The sequence below is a fragment of the Aythya fuligula genome, chromosome 1 (assembly GCF_009819795.1).
Source record: "Aythya fuligula isolate bAytFul2 chromosome 1, bAytFul2.pri, whole genome shotgun sequence".
Classification (NCBI taxonomy): Eukaryota; Metazoa; Chordata; class Aves; order Anseriformes; family Anatidae; genus Aythya; species Aythya fuligula.
In genome coordinates, this window is record NC_045559.1 from 197477617 (window position 1) to 197485803 (window position 8187).

The window sequence follows — 8187 nt, forward strand, 5'->3', positions numbered from 1 at the left end:
TTTTATTTATTTATTTATTTATTTTGGAAGGGGGGGGGATGATTACTGTCTGTGTAGTTTTTCTATTTGTTAAAATTTAAATTGAATATAATTTACTGATTTTTAAGGAAAAATGGGGAATTTTTAATTGTGTTTTATTCATTTCAATAAAACTTACTTACTAAACATTTAGTTCACAACCCTGCAGTGCATAAAAGAAGTTTGGACTCCTACCCTTGATGGGTCTAGACTTTACTGGTATAAAATGCCAGAAAACTCTATGGCTTGGTGGCTATAATAATATAATGTCACTTTTTATTTTCTCCTTGCTCTCCCTCCCTCCCCCAGCAGGAAGAAGAGGAAGGAATAGAACAGAAAGATATTCGAAATGTTATTCATTTTGTTCAAAACTTAAACAGCAAGTGGGGGATTTTGAAAAGTGCTCAGTGTTAGTCTAAATATTGTCAGTTCCTACAGAAATGAGTTGATAAGGCTCCTGTTGACTTCAACAATAAATGGTTTTAAAAACACTGCTTTTGGCTTTCTTTGTCATAAGATAGACTTGTGGATAGCAAATCCACAATATATACGGTCTTCCAGATTCAAAGAGTTTTTCAAGAAACATTTTTGCTATTCAAAAGACAAAAGAATGGCTACGTCTCAAAGAAAGATAATTTTGCTTTCTATATTTAGAGGTGATCATGCTGTTTTTAACTGCTTTATGATATGACTGTAGAGATCAGTTTGTTGGCTTCCTTGTTTTCCAAAAGTCTCTGCATTTTTGTATGCTGTCTTATTAAACTGTTTCCCTCTGTTTCTACCCAGTGCTTTTGCCAAGGTGATCTGCACACAACTTTCATGTAAAGCACACAGTTAAAATGATCATATCTTCACTTCTCCATCTGCTTAGCTAAATTTTCTGGAGAAAGAAAGTAAACTTCATAGAGTTTTTGCTCCCAGAATGGACCCATATAATGTGACAAGTGAACTATTTTCCATCTAGAGCAAAAATGCCAGTGGATTTATGGATAATGGTTAAAAAGGTGAAAAGGAATCATCTGTGACTTCACTTTTTACAGTATTTGCATTTATAAATATTTATCACCAACTGCTAATCTTTGCCCATGCATGTGGTATTTGGGCAATAAAAAGTAAATAAAATTTACTGTCCTTGATATAATTTGCATCAGTTATGCACACCTCTATTAATAGTTCTAGAACTCCTAAATGTATACAAATTTAAAGTGAAAAGGGAATTGTTTGTTTTTTTTTCTTCTCACTTTCCATTGTGTTTGAAACAAAGAACTATTACAAGAAATAAAGAGAAAGTTGCGTTTCCCTCCACTCGATCCTTACACTGGATTGTCTCCTGAGAGAGAAGCATTGTCTCCTGCGAGAGAAGCATAATGCACTTACTTAGTAGCAAGAAGCTTGAAATTTTTGATTAGTAAACCCAACCTGAACTTAAAGACAAAGACTAGCTTGAGCATAAGGAGAATGGTTGCTCTGGACTCCCTTTACAACCAGTGGCGTGTTAAGCAGGGGACAATTCACTCAAAACTTTAAATTTAAGTGTTTCAAATCATCTTCCTTAGAAGTGCTCAGTCTTGAGTATGAGGAGACTAAACATCCTGAGGTTAATCTTACTATTTTAAAGATGTTTTTATCTCTGTTCTGTTTAGCTCTGAAAATAAATCCATTACTGCCTAGATTTATAGCCATGAGCTGCTGGAGCCAGTTGCTATAGTCAGCCAACGTAACTGGTGCGCAAGACGTTACTTTCAGAGAAGCTTCACCTGGAATAACAGCACTCATCTACCCTGTGGAGAATTATCTGAGGGAGTTAAGCCAACCCCTGACAATGAAGTGACAATAGCAGGATGCAGAACTGCTTTCTTTGAAGAGCTTTTGTTTGTTGAAGGAGGTAGGCACATCTCCCAATGGGGAACTTCACCCATTTTTTGGGTGATCCTCTGTTAAAGCAGAAGCTTCCCAAGTCCTCGCAAGCAGATGAGAGAGATGAGCATCCAACATACATCCTCTAAACCACAAAGCTGTTGGCAAGGGCCTTTGATGAGTAGGAGGCCCAGCAGAGGACAGGCAAGCAGACATATCATTTGGCATTGTCAAAGTTTCAGCACTTCCAAAATAAGTTTTTAAAATGATTTAGATGCTTATGTGGGTCATCAAGCATCAAATATTTTAAGAATTTTTTATTTTTTGGCAGAGCAGAGTCTCGGTGTATTTTCACTAGGGGAAAAATTTTAATAACTTGCATCAACTGACAAATTAGCACTAATCTGAGATAAAATTCCAGGAAACACAAGAAAGGCTGCAGTTTTCACATGTACTAACATCTAGTAAGCCCTATGGGAGTTACCTCAACTAATAACCTACTTTAAAGCTGCTCAAGCACCTTGCTGTCACTAGAGCTGTGTTTTCCATGAATGAACAAAAGGTGCTAACGCCTTTTGTTCATTCATGACACCCCACTCCTACAATGAGGACAATGCTTTAAAAAGTAGGATGTAAGAACCAAAATAATTTATGTCCATATTTTAAAACAGAGTTGTACATTACAGACCTTTTAAAATGCCTGGTTCACTTCCAGCATGCTTATACGTGCACATTTGTGTGCCCCAATAGTTTTGAAATGTGGCACTTTTGGAACCTTTACCTCACGAGAAATCTTGAGAGAGACTGATCTCTTGAGAGAGATCTCTTTCTCTTGAAAGAGAAAGAGAAAAGAGAAATATAAGGACCATCTTTGTCTCTGATTTTAAACCAAATCTGGGTAATGTTTGATTTCAGATTATTTCTCTGTGTGGTACTTCACATATCTTTTGTGGTATTTTCTGCCTTAAAATTTTACTGTAAACAGGTCCTGCCACAACAACACTTTGAAGACAACACTGGCTTGGGGTTTTGGTCAAATCAACCTAGATGTCTTTGCAATTACAATTACAAAACCAGGGATAGGCCTTAGAACCACATTTCTCTCACTCTTTTTAGAAGCAGTGGACTGATGACTTGCAATACTTTTCCAATTCCTTTCCATGGGACTGCCTAGGGTAGGAATTTTCATCATGAATTCATCCTAGAAGAATAACTAGGGAGACAAAATGATCTCTGCAGTCCTGGGGGAAAAAAAAAAAAAAAAAAAAAAAAAAAAAAAAAAAAAAAGCTTTGATCAGTTTTGAAGCACTCAGAGTTGCAGATTTTCCAAAAACTATACTGAGGAAGCACTGATGTGCCTTGAGCTGCTAAAGCCCTGCAGTAGGCAACAGCAGGTATTTATGACCCTTCTTGGTGGCAGCCATCTGAGTATCTCAGAAAAACAACAGTGTGACAGCATTGCACCATCCATCCTGTGGAGATTTCTGGCAGAATTCTCCCATCTTTTGAGTATATTGTTCTTGTTTAGTAGCCAATTCCAGTTCATGTACTTTTTAATCTCTTCTGGCAATAACTTTACCCCTTTTGTGAAAATCTGCTCAGTATCTCATGAGTTTAGCATTAGAATGATCAATGAACTGTGTATTCAAACTCAATAACCGCCTCATGTAAGAAATTAATATTATGGCTGCCTTTACAATGACTTATATACCTCATTGGCTTTCCATAAAAACCTTAGGGGAGGAGTTGAATTTTCAGATACTATAGCTCAATTCCTCACCTTTGTTGATGCAAAAGGAAGGAAAAAAATCATTACTGATCTCAGATGGGACAGGCCATACTAGCCAGCACATACTAGGCCAGACCTTTTTAAAGACCCAGCTCTTTCCCACTATCCAGTTTCCAACCTTGCCCATTGTCTGCATCTAAGCAGAAGTTGTTGTTTATCTGATTTGAATTCAGTATGTTGGCATCACATCATAAAGTTCTGGTTATCCGATGTTAGGACAGAAAAAGTACACTAAAACTTTAAAAAAAAAACAACAAAAAAAAAAAAACAAAAAAAAAAACAACTTCAGAGGAGGAATTATCCAGTTAAAAAGTCTCTAAACAGAACAGAACGAAGGTGGCTGGGGATTTATAATTGCTTATTTCCTGGAGTACAAAAAGAGGACTGTCCAAAGAAACAATAAGATAATAGCTTTACACCAAATGTTTTTGGTTTTGTTTTTTTGTGTGTGTGTTTTTGTTTGTTTGTTTGTTTTTTGTTTTCTCTTCGTAAGAATAGAATTTTTGTTTTCTCTTCGTAAGAACAATACAAATTTCAAAGTTTCTATCACAGGATAGTGTGAAAGCTGAAATTAAATAGGTAAAAAATGAATGGACATTTCTCCTAGGAGAGTTCCAAGCATGTTTTATTGTTTGGTTTTGTTTTTAATACATGTCAAGCCTGACGCAACTTACAGCTCACAATGTGCTTAATTTAATGGTTAAAAGGACTGTTAGACTTCACTGGAGCAGGATCATCCTTTACGTTTGATGTTTTTGTTTGTTTGTTTGTTTTCTTTTAGTATCCATAGTGGAATGGATTTAAGAGATCTATTATCAGAAAAAGGACACAAGCTAGATGAACCTTAGGTCTGACCCACTGTGACTTCTTTGTATGCTTTTGACAGATGAAGAATTTGCTACCATTACTTCCAAAAACCTCCTCATCATGCCTTGACTGTTCAGACACAGATGGAGAAAGAAAAAAAAATGTTTTAAAACTGCTTTGAATACATTTGTGAGGTAGAAATACAAGTCCTTTCTTAGAAACAAGCATAACTGTTAGTGATTTGTAGATCAATGCTGCATTATTTAAAATGTGCATTTTCTCATTGCAAGTATCTGCCTTTAAATTTGCTTCATAAATTCTTCTCATGTTCTTATGTACTCTTTTCTTTGAAGTTTTCCAGGCCACCATAAATCTCCCAGACTGTCAGAAATTAGTGAAAATATGAGAATATATTTTAAGATAAAAACCTGAGACTTCAGCAGAGTTGGCATTTTAGACACCTCATTTTCCACATTTTGGGCAGGCTGACCTTTTTGGAGACATTGCTCTCCAGTGCCATGCACTTGCTGATCAGGGGGTTATGGTGCCTGTGAAAAGAACTTAACTGAAAGCTCTTCATTCAACCCCAGCTAAAACAGTGTCAAGTGAGAGAAAAATCATTAGGAATACTGCAGTCGTCGTTGACCACAGACATTGTGTTTACATGAGCCAAGGAAGAAAAAAGAAAAAAGGAAAAAAAAAAAAAAAAAGCACTTCATTTCTGTTATGTGAAGTATTTGAGCTTCTAATATTTTTATAATTACACAGCCTGGGAGCTGATTTCTTTTCCCATTATTTGTGATCCTAATTAAGCCTCACATTTATTATTAACACTGCATCCTATTTGGTATGGGGGAGCAACCTCCAGAGGCTCAGTTCTGTTGTGCTGTGACACCCGAGGCCTCAAACCTCTCTAATTATTGAGGCCTGCCTGTGCTCCATTAGGATACTGCCTCATTGAATCCCCTCTTGCTTTTACAGTCTGGGAATGGTTTCTTTTCCTAGTATTTGAAGTTCAAATTAAGCCTCATGTTTATTAGTAAGCATATAGTTTCATAAGAGAAATACAAGCCCTCTGAGAAAGATCAGAGAGTGTTGTGCTGAGCTGAAACCATTGAGGGATTCCACACAGTACAGCAGGAGTTGGGGCAGTGGCAACAGCAACAACAGTTTTGGGTTAATAGTTGCCAAACACACAAAAAAAAAGCACATCTGCAAATAATATCTGAGGGCCACAACAAAACCTGAAGTTTGGAGCAGTGCTCTCAGTGCTAACTCTGAGCTTTGATAAGTGTGGGAAGAAACTGGGAAGTTCTGAGAAGAAGCTATCCATGAGCCAAAGGATCATGACCTTACAGTCAGTACATCAGTGTGAGGGGATATATCATGCGTACAAATCAGCACAGCCACTTTGACAGCCAAGTCTTTATAAATACCTTGCTGTCATGCATGTGTCCGTTATAAGTTTTAACTAAGACTAATATAAAGGGTCAGAAGAAGTTGTACCATGAAACAGTGAATGTGAACTTGTATCAGAAGCCTGAGCATTATTGCTGGTTCTGCCATGACTATTACGATCATATATAGAATTATATGAATGGTTTCCTATCCAAATTTTACTTGCTGCTTTTCTCTCTAATGCCTTTGACATGACATTTCATCATGCTGTAATCAACTTCATTCTGCTGCTGACTCCATATCTGCCTCTGATATACAGCTGACTCTGTATCTGCTCATAGCTCAAAGACATCAGCCTAAAATGCAGTAATAAGATGTGACTGCAAAAATAGCACATTTTCTGTGAGGAATCTTCTCCCTGCAGGTATCAAGACCTCAGCTCTTTTTTTACTCTCAAGAATATCATCCTCAGCCCTGTGAACTCCTGCTAGCTTTGCAGATCTGTATTCACTTACCTGTAATGAAACTGGAACAAATAGGAAAAATTTCTTCAGCCACCTGAATAAAATGACACAAGTCATAAAAGGCTACAGTCCTCTGCAGTCTAGATTAGTAGACATTCAGACAAACTTTTGATGGAAACCCAAAACTAAATCATTTCAATTCTCAATAAAGATAATGGTATTGAATGCAGAGGACAAAGGCAGAATGTGCAGTGAAGCTGTGGAAATAAAAAATTGCTATGTCAGAGGTAGAAGCAGCACTTAAAAAAAAAAAAAAGGTACACACATTTTGAAGCAGCAGATAACCTGCATCTGGCCCAGCGTTATAAGTCTAACAGCAGGGAGTTTTAACTAGATTTGTTGAATCCAAAGAACAGTATTAATAACTGGAGCAAAACAGGTGCATGCAGCATGTGCATGAACATGAGCTGCCCATTGCCTGGCCCAGACAGGCCTCACAAGGCTGCAAGGCTTTCCAGTACTGGTGAAGAAAAGAGCAGTCAAATGAAGGAAAAGTGTAACAAAATAAATACATCAACAGTTTAACAAATGTAGGTTCTGCCAGACTAACATGATAGCCCTCCTTGATAAGCTAACTGAACTTCCAGACAAAATAAATGCAGCAGACCTAATCTACCTGGAGATCAGTAAAGCATTTAATTATAGTCCCACATGGGATATTATTAGTTAGGCTAGATAAAATGGGAATTAGTGCAGGAACTAGAAGGTGGGAAGAAGCTACAATAAAGGAGAGAACTTAATTGGTTGTTTCAAGGGGGAATTATAAGGCTGCAGAGAGGCTACCCGAGACTCCCACAGACATTGGTTTTGGAAACCGTTGTAGACATTAAATTTGCCAGTAAAATAAGCTTGATGAATATGGGGTCTGTTTGCAGAATCAAATGAAGACTTTCAAACATCAAAATGAAGACTTTCCACACCCATAATCCAAGCTCATAGTTTGTAAGCCACATCTGATCCTAAGCTATGGAACCACATAACTGCAAGTCTGATATGCTAAATGAGGGAATGAGAGACCCATCAGCAGAACACCATGTCTTTTGCAAAGGATCTAGCTTGCTTTCAGTTGGGTTAGATGGTAGTTAGACCAGGTCCACTAAAAGTTACACTACAAAGAATAATCAAGATATAAAGAATGAGGAGGAAGACCTTTGGACTAGGAGTATTTCCTCTTTAGGACAAGAGGGAATGGCATCAAGTTGTGCCAGGGGAGGTTCAGGTTGGATATCAGGAGACATTTCTTCTCAGAAAGAGCAGTCATGCATTGGAACGGATTGCCCAAGAAGGTGGTGGAGTCATCTTCCCTGGGGGTGTTCAAGGAAAGGTTGGACGTGATGCTTAGGGACATGGTTTAGTGAGTGATATTGGCAGTAGGGAGACAGTTGGACCAGATGATCTTGGAAGTCTTTTCCAACCTTAATGATTCTATGACTAGAGTAACTGAGATGTAGCATGAGGTACTTGAAGTCTAGAAAAATATATTTTTGCTAAAAGCTCTCAGTAGGAAATGAGAAGCAGAAAAAACTGAGTACCTTACAGAACTCCAGAATGAAAATGATACACAAATATAACAAAGAAAACATCCACCTAATTTCACATGCAGCTATATTATTGTGGGGAGCTCTAATTAGACTGCATTGCATACTACATGCAGTTACACTCACAATAGGACAAGAAAGGTGAGTACAGAATGCTACAGAGGGCACTATGCCTATCACAAATTCTTTCTTCTGGAGGAATTAGGTTTTTTTGGTGGCTTCATCACAGGTATAGCCATGTTTTCATTTCCCATTT